The following is a 12,235-nucleotide window of genomic DNA, read 5'->3' on the forward strand; positions in this document are numbered from 1 at the left end:
TGAAATACAAGCAGCAAAGCCAACCCATCAGGACTGGCTTTGCAAATCAGAATTAGGCAGTGCCACAGAGAAATAAAAGAAAATACAGTTTCAATGGGGAATCAGGCAGGTCCTTAACAACTTTTAACTTAAATCTTTTAAAATAATGATATTGAGTCCTGTGTGGGAGGCAAAGCCTCTGATACACTGTAGCCATTGTTTTTATTTGTATATGGGATCTGTCCGGACCCAGTTAGAAAGAGACCAATAAGTCATTTAAAAGAAATAATGGCAACAGCCCTATAGCGGCCTACATTTAGCTCGGGGTACCAAGTATTACTGTTATTTTTTATTCCAATTTTTGAGTTTTATGAAAATCACATTTCACACATGCAGCAACGGATCCATTAACTGGATTGACAGTGATATAACATAGTAGTAAGAAAACAAACTGTGCAGGTGTGTCCTTTGATCCATTCCCTTGCCTCCAAACCCCCAAAACGCTCAACAAACAAAAGGCTATTTTATGTTCACCAATGCTTCATTGCATCTTGGGGGGAATCCTTAGTCTTCTGCACCAGGGACAGTCTCATTTTGTGTATATTAACCTCTATTATGAGAAATTCAAGGCTTTGCAACTCCCTTAACATGTCCTGTTGGCCCGATAACCACTGTTTTATTGAATGTGTCCTGCACAGAGGTCTGCCCATTCCATTTCCACGGACCCCACATCTTTGTGAATGGCCGCGGTCAGACGATCCATCCGGTAGAGGTTCCAGGCTGTATTGACCCATTCACTCTTACTCGGGGGTAGCTCTCTTTTCCAGTATGTTGCCAGACATGCCCTCCCAGCAAGGAGCAAACTGTGAATCATCTTCGGAAATCTAGTGATTTCCCCTTCCTGTTCCTGCAGGCCAAATAATATCAGCATCAGTGCTTTCCCCTTCGTAACCCCATCCAGTTCGTTAATCCAACTCATGCCAGCAAGACTGGACCACCCTACATTCCCACCACATATGCCAATAGTCGGCTCTAGACCCGCACTCATGCCAACACATGGGGCTCGCTCCTTGGTACATCCTGGAAAGTCTGACCTCGTATTGCCACCTATGTAACAGTTTGATACCATGTAATTTGTAGTGGCGGGAAATTGATGTCCGTGAGGACCCCTTGCACATCTTCTGCCATGTCTGCTGGGAAAGTAGCCTCCGTAGATGCACCACCGTCTCAGCCTGTTTCAGGACTCCCTTTTTGTCTCCGATAAGGCCCTATATAGTGTACTGATTAATCCCCTGGAGCCTGAACCAGTGTCTAAGATCTTCTCGAAGGGTGTGATTTCCCTCTGTAATTTCTCTTCCCAAATCTCCCTCGTCATCACCCCCTTCAGCTGTAGGTATAGGAAGACTGAGAGCGATCCCAGTCCCAATGCCTTTTCTAACTCCTGTATCGTAACAAAGTTGCCCTCCCTCCATAATTGAACAGCTCTTTCCAGCCCTGCTTAATATCAGGTCTGGAATCTATCTAGGTTCGGGATGACATCCCTGATTCCTGGGACCCAGGGATGACCCAGCGGGGACGGCCAAGTTCTAACGCCCATCAGTCCCGCTCCCTGTCGCCAAATCTCCAAATGGTGCCCAAATGGGCTGTATTTGGGAGTAATGGGAGTATTTAGGAGTAATTTTGACATGTGAAACCATAACTATTCCCAGACCATCCCAGGGCTCAAGTGGTGGCTATCAAGGCCCACCCACTGCAGGTCTTCCTGTTGCCTAAGATGTGGAATAGGAACCCTCAACTGAGTGGCTTTGTAGTATAAATGTATATCTGAAAGTCCCACCCCTCCATTGTCCATTATCCTTCGTGAGACTCAGTGTTACATTTGAGACCCTTGGTGTCTTTCCCTGCCATAGGAACCATGAGAGGTAACCCCTGGTTTTCTTAAAATAGTCGCCTGGGATCTGTATTGGGAGCATCTGGAACAGGTATAGAATCTTGGGGAGAACCACCCTTTTAATTGCGTTGAGTCACCCCATCAAGGAAAAGGTAAGCTTGGTCTACCTCCCCAGGTCCTTCTCCACTACAGCCATCATGGGGGGGAAGTTTGCCTCGTAGAGGTCTTTTAGTTCTCTTGTGATGTCAATGCTCAAATATTGGTGTCCCCAGGCTAACCTTCATGCCCAGGAATGCGAACCGCCCCATCTCTCCATCTCTGCTTTTATCTTATGGAAAAGGAATGATTTACTTGTGTTTTTTTTTTTTTTTTTTTTTTAAACCCGCCAAGTAACCGTATTCTTCAATCACCTCTACCATGGCTGGGATCGATGTGAGCGGGTTCACAATGTGGAGTAACATGTCACCTGCGTATAGGCCCAGTTTATAAGTCTTCCCACCGACTACCATCCCCTCTACTCGCTGATCCAGTCTTAATCTCTGAGCAAGGGGTTCAAGTGAAAGAACAAAAAGAGCTGGAGACAGTGGGCAACCCTTTCTAGTCCCTCTCCCCAGACTAAACCACCTTGAATATCCCCCATTAGACGAGATTCAAGCCCTCCAGGAAGAATAAATTGCCCCCTATCTTTTAAAGAACCCTCTCTAGAAAGCCCCATTCCACCCTATCAAACACTTTCTCTGCATCTACCGAGAAAGGAGTAGGGTCCCCTTCCATCCCCCGGGCCTTGTTTATCAGGTGCAATGTTTTTCCCATGGTGGCAGCTCCCTGGCATCCCGCCACAAAACCCACCTGGTCAGAATTAACCAATTTCGGTAGGTGACTCTCCAGTCTTGCTGCGAGGACCCTGGCATAGATCTTGGTGTCAATGTTTAGGAGTGTGATTGGGCGGTAGGAACCGCAGGACCTAACGTCCCTGCCCTTCTTAGGTATTACAGTAATGAGGGCCTGGGCAAAGGAGTCGAGTGCTCTCCCTGTCTCCATAATATCATTGGAAAGTAGCGTTAAGAAGGGGAGCAGGACTGCTGAGAAGGTTTTATAGAATCCCAGGGTGAAACCATCCTCTCCAGGTGCTTTTCCCAGGCGGAGGCACGCAATGGCTCTCTGGATTTCCTCCCCTGTAATTGGGGCCTCCATGGCCTCCGTCTCAGTCTCCAATAAAGAAGGGGGGTGGGAACCTTCAAGATATCTGTCAATCTCCCCCAGGGGAGCCTTCCCATCACTGCTATATAGGACCTCAGAACGAGGCAAACACTTCTGTCGTACCTATCCCGCTACCATCCCCTCTCTCTGTCTCAGTGACCCATCTCTCGGCCTGGTGCCCCCGCAATCATGCAGCCAGGAGGGCGTCAGCCTTATCTCCTTTCTCAAAACATTTCTGTTTGAGAAACTGTAGGCTACGGATCATCTTCCCCTCTTCCAACTATTTTAATTCTTCTCTCAGGCCCTTAGCTTCCAGGAGACGGTCCTGTCTATCTGCGGTTGATAACTGAGCAAGCCTTTCCAGGGCTCCTATTTTACCCCTTAACCCTTTCTCTATGAGCGCACGTTCCCTTTTCCTACGGACCCCTTTCCGATCAAGATGCTCCTCCACGTGGCTTTAGCAGCGTCCCATACCATCCCCTTTCTGACCTCCCCTGTGTCATTAAGGACGAAAAATTCTCTAATTCTCTTCTCCATTTCTTCTCTAAAAACCAGGTGCTTCCACAATGACTCATTACATCTCCACTTGGAGTTCCTAGGGCACAAACCTTCCCAATTGATGTCTGCAGAAACCATGTCATGGCCTGTCCATGAGATTGGGTGAATCCCTGAATCTCGCATTACCTCCCATAAACCCCTTGATGTACAGGTAGTTTATTCTCGAGAGTGTATCGTGTGGGGTGGAATTGAAAGTGAAACCCCTCTCCTGCGGATGTAAATGCCCCCAGATGTCCCTCAGGCCACGGAGCTCCAATGCCATACCAAGCTCCACTCCTCCCCCTCCCTGAGGCTCACTAGTACCTTTGCGCCTAGTCTGCCTATACAGAGTTGCCTCCATCCAGACAATGAAGTCCCCCCCCCCGCCCTAAGTATAAGGTGCCCTTGGGCCTCTCACATTACCTTTTCTATGGTCCTTAGCAGGAATCTCTTCTGACCCTGGTTTGGGGCATACATTGTTGCAAAGGTAACCCTTATTTTCTGCATTAGACCCAATATCAGCAGAGTCCTCCCCTCTGTGTCTGACTATATCTTCTTGACCTCCATCTGGAGCCCTTTCCATACCAGAATTCCAACCCTGCCTTCCTGGAAATTCTCGACCCCCAGTATTCCCCCCCTATAAGGCCACAGGGGATCTTCCGCTCGTCGCCCCTCTGATGTCTAGTTTCTTGTAGGAATAGAACATCAATCCCCGATCTTTTAAACTCTCTAGCTACCAGTGACCTGTTTGTGGTGGAGTGGAGCCTTAAAATTCAATGTACGTAGACTGAGACTGTCATTCTTACCAGTTCCCCCATCACAGCCATGGGTAAGACCTATGTTGCAGTGATTTTTTTGCATAAAAAGCAACCCCCCCGAACTCTGCAAGCCCAGTTACGCTGGTGAACCTTTCAAGATCCATCTCTACCCACTGCCCCTGAACTCCTTGTCCCCCCCTCCACATCGCTCTGACCCTCCCAGTTAACCATCCCCAGGCGAGTCCGAGCTACCAAACGGGCCTGAAACCCTGACCCCTGCTCATTGAACCTCACTGTCGGGGGCTCCCGCTCCCACCCCCAACTTCAACAAACGCCACATAGCCAAACATTTTAAAACAAACTTTCCGGAACTCTTAGACATTTCGTCACTTTGCAGCCCTTAATGTGCAGACACTGCTTTCCCCTTTTCTCTGCTGTGCCCAAAGTGGTCACAGCATATATGAAGATCCCCCTAAGTCATCTCCATGTCATCTCCCGGAACATACTCATGATACACCGGTAGTGGAGGCGGGATCTTTCTCTTCTTCGGACCCTTGACTCGCCAGACTCTGTCCCGGCCTGTCTCTCTCTCTGGGATCCCGGGACACGTTCTTCCTCTTCCAGTAGCTCTCTCGTGGCTCTATTAATTTCTTCCTCTTTTACAAGCCTATGCTTCTGCCAGTCAAGTTCATAAGAAATGGAGAACGGAAATCACCATCTGTAGCGTACACCTTTTCCATTGAGCCACTTTGTCACGGGTAGGCACATGAACCTCTTTGCGGGGGTGAGGGAGGACAGATCCTAGAATATAGTGACCTTCGCTGTACCCAACATCATCGGCCCCTTCGCCTTTGCCTTTTCCAGGAACTGAAGTCTGTCTGGGTAGTTGTGAAAGCGCACCAACACTGATCTTGGGCCTCCAGACGGACCACCAGCTCTATGGACTCTCTCAATTTTTGTTTCGTCAATCGAGTCATCGTCAAAGAGGAGTTTTGTAATTTTGTGGATTGTTCTCTTGAGATCCCTTTCCGTCTCCCCACCTTTTCCTGGACCCCGAAAAATCAACGGTTGATCCTCCTTTCGCGATTCTCAAAATCTTCCATCTTTAGGATTTCTCTCTATTTCGCCCAACCTTACGTCTATTTGTGTTTCCAGGGTGTCCAGCGAGGATTGGTTGTCTTCTATGTCTTGCAACCTCTCCTCCATTTTGTCCAGCCTGACATTGATCTTATCCACTTTTCCCTGATGTCTGCTCTCATGCCCCTGATTTCCTCCAACAATGAGGCTGTGTCCTTCTTCATTGCCATCGAGTCTTCACCTCCCGCTGCCATCGGCCTCCCCTTTTTGTAGTCTGTGCTTTCTCTCGTGCCCTGGTATGCAAACTCAGCCAGTCGGGCTCTGGGCTCCATGAACTACTGCATCCAGGTAGCGGACCTCCCCAGAGCTTGGGCCCCCCGGTGCACCCCCCCCCCTCCAATGGGTGACCACCAATAGATCCCAGAAATTGCCTGTCGTCCCCAAGAGATGCAGCCGGGGGAGGGTATCCGCTGTGGTCTCAGATGGTTCTCGGGGCCTTTCCGGATGTGGTAAGTCAAACCAATGTCCAAAGAGATATGTCCACTCCCTGGAGGGCCACCAAACCACCACCCAGGTGTCTTATTTCTTCTTTAATGGGGCCAAGGCAGGCGGGCACACACCCAAATTTGGGGGACACACACCCGCCTCACAGCCCCCTGCGCACTTGAGGCCTTGTCGTGGACCTCCACACTTCCTGGGAATTTCTTCTCCCCTCTCCTTTGTCACTTTGTCTCCTTACCTTCAGGGCTCAGTGCACCTGCAAGCACAAGGACAGGATCTCCAGACCCCTTTCAGTGCCCGGAGCACCATTTCCTGTGACTTCCGGGTGGACCCCAGTATAGGAGGTTGCCCCCCAGGCACAAGGCTCTTTTCGGGGCCACTTCTCAGCCCAGCGTCTCTATGCAGCCTCACTCCTCAACTATGTCCCGGGCCCCCGGGGAAACACTGCTTCCTGATGTCAAGATCGCTCCTCCCTGTTTCAGGGGCTCCATTCCTATGGCTGCCGGGCAGGCACACGCCCCTCAGGAGGGGGCCGTCACCCTGCAAGCCGTTCACTGTTGCTGCCTCCTGTCCCTCTTTTCTTCTCCATTGGCGCCCAGGGACTCTGTGTTCTGGGACCGTAGTGACCATCTTGAGCTCTTCCGCAGGCCTCTTTGGTCTCTCCAGTGGTGCCAGGGCCTCCCGGTGCAGCCGTGACCGCAAGAGGCACGGCACAGGGAATGTCCGTGCATGGCGAGGGACACCTGACTCCTCCACAGATCAAAACCGCAAATCTTCAGAGCGGGGAGTTGGGGTGAGCCCCACGGGCCCAGACCCCATGATGCATGTGGCCTTCTTTGGGCGTGTCTCCCTCTGTGGCGGCACGCGGCGCAGCCGTTGGGCCTCACCTTTACTTTTGTTTTCCCCATCGTGTTGGGTGAAGCTGTATCTAGGGTTCCTACCAACTGATTTTCTCTGGATTTTCACCTCTTTGAGAGCCCCTTATCTCAGTAGTCCTTGTCTGGCGGTATGGTCCCGTGTTGGGGGGTGCAAGTGAGGAACACTCGCAAATTAGGGGTCCGGGCCACAGAGGAACACGTTTACGAGTCCTCCAACAACACACCCCCTGCTTGACAGTCAGATAAGTATTGTTTTAAACATAATAATTCACCACCCTACTTGTAACTCCCTGAGAGTGTCCCCTATGCTACATTGCTTCCGAGCTTGAATATAATTAAAGGGGCAAAACGTGTCCATAGAAAGTCTTGTTTTCTGTTTCATGTGGCTCCAAGTGAGTACTTAAAAATGCCTATTAAAATTAAACAGTCTCGTGAGCTCAGGCACAGCTCCGCAGGACGGCAAGCATTTTTTTCGATTTATATTTATTTTATGGATCTGCCCTGACTCTTTTCGAAATAGAAATAATTCTAATCTGTCTTTCAATGGATTGCTTTTCTCCCGCAGATTCCTCATCTGATAGATATTCCTTCCAGTTCGGCTTCCTTTGGAAAACCTTTGACGGGGGCGTAGTAGACCCTGACTCGGCGGTCGATCATCGATCCGTCTTGCTCGGCACTCGATCGTCGGTTCCAGACATTATGTCAGTTGTTGTATATAAACTGTCACTATGCCCCGTACCTCAGTTCCTTATTTCCGCGCGCTAGCGCGCTGCTTGGAACACAGTGAATCTTCGACTCATTCAACGTTTTTGTCAGAAAACCGTTATTTCACTTCATTTGACGCGAGATGTCAGTCACTCGAAGTTCGGGCTTCAAGCAGCGTACTGACTGTGGCACTAAAATGTCCATCACTGACCCATACAAGTGTCTCTGGTGCCTCGGCATGGGTCACGAGACGGAAGAGTGCTCGTCATGCACCAAAATGCAGCTGAAATCTCTACGCGATCGGGCAGCTAAACCGCTCAGTCAACCTCTGACAAAAGCTCCGGCAAGGTCAACAGTTTGGTCCTCGGAGGCTGAAACTGAGGGGCATACCCCCGAAAAAGAACATTGGTGGAATAAGAAGCGGTCGAGCCATTCATCCTCGTCCTCATCCCAAATAAAAGAAGAGGCGCCATCGATGGAGCTCGGATTCAACAAGCAAACGAGGTAAACCTTCGGCAGGCCCTTCTACCTGCCAACAGTGGGAGTAATTTAAAACCTCCAGGTTTTAAATGTTTAAGAAGCATGCTGCAGAAGGCGCGGTTAACCTCCCCTCACAACAGACTTGAAAGGCTTCAGCGGCGCTTGGTACTGCCGACCCCTCACACGCCCCAGTGCTGATGAAACCTTTGTCATCAAAGGAAGTTTCTTGGGTATAGATGTCTGGTCCCTCCCGTGCTGCCACAGCTATTGAGGCTTCGTCATCACAGGTCCAGTCGGCATCGACAGCAACCTTAACAGCGCAGTGAGACAAACCTTCGACGCTGAGAGTTGCTGACAAATCTTACACCACTCTATCCCGGTACAACTTTTTCAGCACCATGACGAGTATTTTTGGCACTGATACATGGAGATCAAGGGGTTGTCGACCCAGCCTATGTGGGCATCAGTGAAGTTGATTTATTCGAGCACCATGCAATTTACTGAGGGCCACCTAGTGGTCTGGATACTTCATTGGACCTAGACCTGGACCTAGACTTCCAACAAAGCCCGCCCTACACCCATAACTACACCAAGTTCAGGGCTCTAGTAGAAATGGTCATTGACACCTTAGGGTTGCACTCTTCAGCAACGCCAGTGCAGTGGTACGCCCTTACCGATAATTTGGATGAAGGTCCAGTAATTGCAATATGCCTCTAAACCCTCCAATTTCTGACCCTCTCACCACTCTGTGGCAGCATCCATCTACAGTTCCCCCGGTTTGTCCACTCTATCCGGAAAATACAGGCCGGCTAGAGAGGACCATTCATTCCTCTCCTCACACCCTTTCCCGGAAGTGCTTATTGTGCAGGATGCTACAGTTTCCTCCAGACCAGCTTCTTCCACCAAGCCTGCCTTCAGCTTCACCACTAGGGCAAGGACTTGAGGCGGTATGCACCTTACGGCAGGAAAGAACAGCTTCCACTGGCCAGGCAAGGGCAGTGGGGCTTCTAAAGGCCAGCAAGAAGCGACCGTGGCGGGGGCATCCCAGCCTCCTAAGCTGCTTTGATTTCCCCTCCCAAAATTTGCCGGTTGGTGGGCGGTTGGCAGAACACTGGCCTTACTGGCAGGAAGTTACTTCCGATGCCTAGGATTTCCAGCTTGTTCGATGGGGTTATTGTCTGCCCCCACCACCTCTGATCCAACTGGGACCGGAGCTCCAGGAAGAACTGCGAGTCCTATTGTTGAAGGGTGCTGTGGATGAGGTACCGAGCAGAGAGGATCGGGTTGGTATTCCCTGTATTTCCTGGTACCCAAGAAGACAGGAGGTCTCCATTCCATTCTGGACATCGGGGCCTTAAACAAGTTCCTGAGGAAAGACGAATTCCGAATGGTGACATTAAGAGAAATTCTCCACGCTCTCGAACTACAGGACTGGCTTATGCCAATAGAGCTACAGGACGCTTATTTCCATGTGCCGATACATCATAAGCAGGTTCCTGAGGTGCATCATAGGGGACAAGCACTATCGATTTAATGTGCTCCACTTTTTTCTGACCTCCATCCCAAGCGTCTTCACTAAGCTCATGGTGGTAGTTGCGGCTCACCTCAGGAGATCCACAGTCCACGTATTCCCATACCTGGATGACTGGCTGATCCGAGGGAAGTCAGCGGAGCAGGTCTTGTCTCATCTGGAGGACACCTGTCTGCTACTGCACAGGCTGGGCTTCTCCCTGAACTTGAAGAAGTCTCATGTGACACCTGTTCAAAGGCTTCAGTTCATCGGAGCAGTCCTACACACTCCTGTAGGGAAGGCCTTCCATCTCGAAGAGAGTCAACAGCTTGGCACAGATTGTCGGCTTGTTCTGAAATCACGTCACTTTACCAGCAGCTACCTTCTTCCACCTCTTAGGTCTCATGGCCTCCTGTATTTTTCTAGTGTCTGAGGTCAGGCTGCGCATTAGAACCCTACAGTGGTTCCTGCGGGGTCAGTGGTCACAGCACCTCAGAGCTCTTTCGGATCCCCTCAAGGTATCCACACCTGTGGTCAATGACCTCACCTGGTAGGTGCACTGCAGGAATCTCATGGCGGGGAACCCTTCTTGCCTCAATGACCCCATGCCCGAGTGGTCACGGATGCGTCTCTGAAGGGTTGGGGATCTCACTGCGAGGACTTGCAGGTGAATGGCCTTTGTTCAGCGACGGAAGCCAGATGGTACATCAACAGGCAGGAATTGCGAGCCATCAGGTTAGCCCTGAAGGCATTCTCTCCGTCTCTGGAGGGGAAGCATGTCCTGATTAGGATGGACAACACAGTTGCAATGCACTACCTCAACAAGCAAGGTGGTGTGCACTCTCTTCCCCCTCTGCGAAGAGGCGATGCAGCTGTGGTTCTGGTTGTTAGAGAACCAGATCTCAGTCTCTGCAGTTCACATGGCGGGGACAGAGAAAGGTTTGGTGGATGTTCTGAGCAGGCAGAGCATGGTCTTGCACAAGTGAGACGTGTGTCAGGAAGTTCTAGAGGTGGTCTTTTCTCACTGGGGTACCCCATCAGTGGACCTGTTTGCCATGGAGTCCAACAGGAAGTGCAAGCAGTTTTGCTCAAGGGAATTCCCAATCCATTCATTCCTAGGAGACACGTTTCTGGTCGATGGGACCTTGCCTCTCTACTATGCCTTCCCTCCGATTCCCATCATTCCTTGGGTCCTTAGGATGCTCAAGAGGTTCTGAGTATCCATAATCCTGATTGCACCGGACTGGGTGAGGAGGACTTGGTACTCCGATCTTCTGGATCTAGCAATCTGCTCACTTCTCCGGTTGCCTCAGGGTTGCATCAGTGGCCGGATCTCCTAACCAAGCCGGAAGGTTGGGTACGCCTGCCGAACCCGGAGTCTCTCAACCTACATGCGTGGCTCTTGAGAGGATGTCAGGTATGATGACTGGGACCTCTTTGAGGAAGTTCTGGAGGTGTTGCCGATGGAGAAGATTTAAGGCGTGGTGCAGGGAACCCAGGATTGACCCCATCTCTTGCTCCACCACTACAGTGATGGAGTTCTTTCTGTCACTGCCCTCAGTAGGCCTTCAGGTAACCACAGTCAAAAGATATTTGGCGGCCTTGTCTGTGTATAAAAGTTCCCCGGATCAAGGTTTGTATTGCACGATCCCGGTAATAGCACAATTCCTGAAGATCCTTGTAGATACATTTCCACCAACTCCCTTTGCTGTCCCAGTGTGGGATCTGAATCTGATGTTAAGTTATCTCATGGTGGCTCTTTTTGAACCAATGCCCTCTTGTTCTTTGAGGCTTTTATGTTTGAAAACATCCACTAGGCGGGTGAGTGAACTGCAGGCTTTCTGCTGCAAGACACCTTTACTATGTTTCTTCCGGGAGAAAGTCTTGCTTAGGGTGAGACCTGTTTTCTTCCTAAAGTTGTTTTTGAGTTTAACTTGTCACAATCCAATGACCTCAAAGTCTTCTACCCTCCACCACACTCCTGGACCCTAAAATGGCCCTAAGTTTTTATATCGCTAGAACAGCCCAGTTCAGAAGAGCTGATCAACTCTTTGTGGCCTTTTCCTTAGCCCACAAGGGCCTGGCTACAACTAAACAAACTTTTCACGCTGGATCATCTTCTGTATAGCAGAATACTAAGAGTCTGCAGTCACAGAATTGCCATCAGGCATCGTGGCTCACTCGACTAGGGGGGGTCTCTGCATCAATCGCATTGCAAAGGGGAGTCAGTGTTGGGGATATTTGTCGCACAGCAACATAGTCTCCCTCCATACTTTCACTAAGCATTACAGTTTGGGTGTTGCTGGCATGGCTGATGCGTGTTTTGGCAGAGTGGTGTTGCAAAACCTTCTGGTCTAACTTTCTGCGCGCCTCCTTCATCTACTGCTGTGGGAGTCTATCAGATAAGGAATCTGCAGGAGAGAAGCAATCCATTTAAGGAGAAATTACTTGCCGTAATGTTCTTTCTATGGAGTTTTCTCCCACAGATTCCTCATCTCCCCTCCCATCCCCGCTCAGAAAGTCGATGGTTGGTGTGCATCTTCTAGTTCAAGCGATTACTTGGTGATGGTCCTTGGTGACTGTTTTCTGTCTTCTTGCCATGTGTTTGAAAAAATAAAAACATAAATACATTTTGTTTCCTGATGCTACGCTCTATGGTGTCTTTACATATTTGTAACGTTCTAGGCCAAAGTGGTAAATTCAGGTGCGAACCACGAAC

General features: G+C 50.0%; 1 protein-coding gene across 1 annotated transcript in view; it reads left to right on the forward strand.

Moving 5' to 3' along the window:
- ECT2L (epithelial cell transforming 2 like) overlaps positions 1–12,235 on the forward strand; it is a 2,055,529-nt gene that overhangs the window by 1,093,982 nt on the left and 949,312 nt on the right. The window lies entirely within an intron of this gene.

Source organism: Ambystoma mexicanum, chromosome 4q (assembly GCF_040938575.1).
Source record: "Ambystoma mexicanum isolate Mex_15411 chromosome 4q, UKY_AmexF1_1, whole genome shotgun sequence".
In the NCBI taxonomy this organism is placed as follows: domain Eukaryota; kingdom Metazoa; phylum Chordata; class Amphibia; order Caudata; family Ambystomatidae; genus Ambystoma; species Ambystoma mexicanum.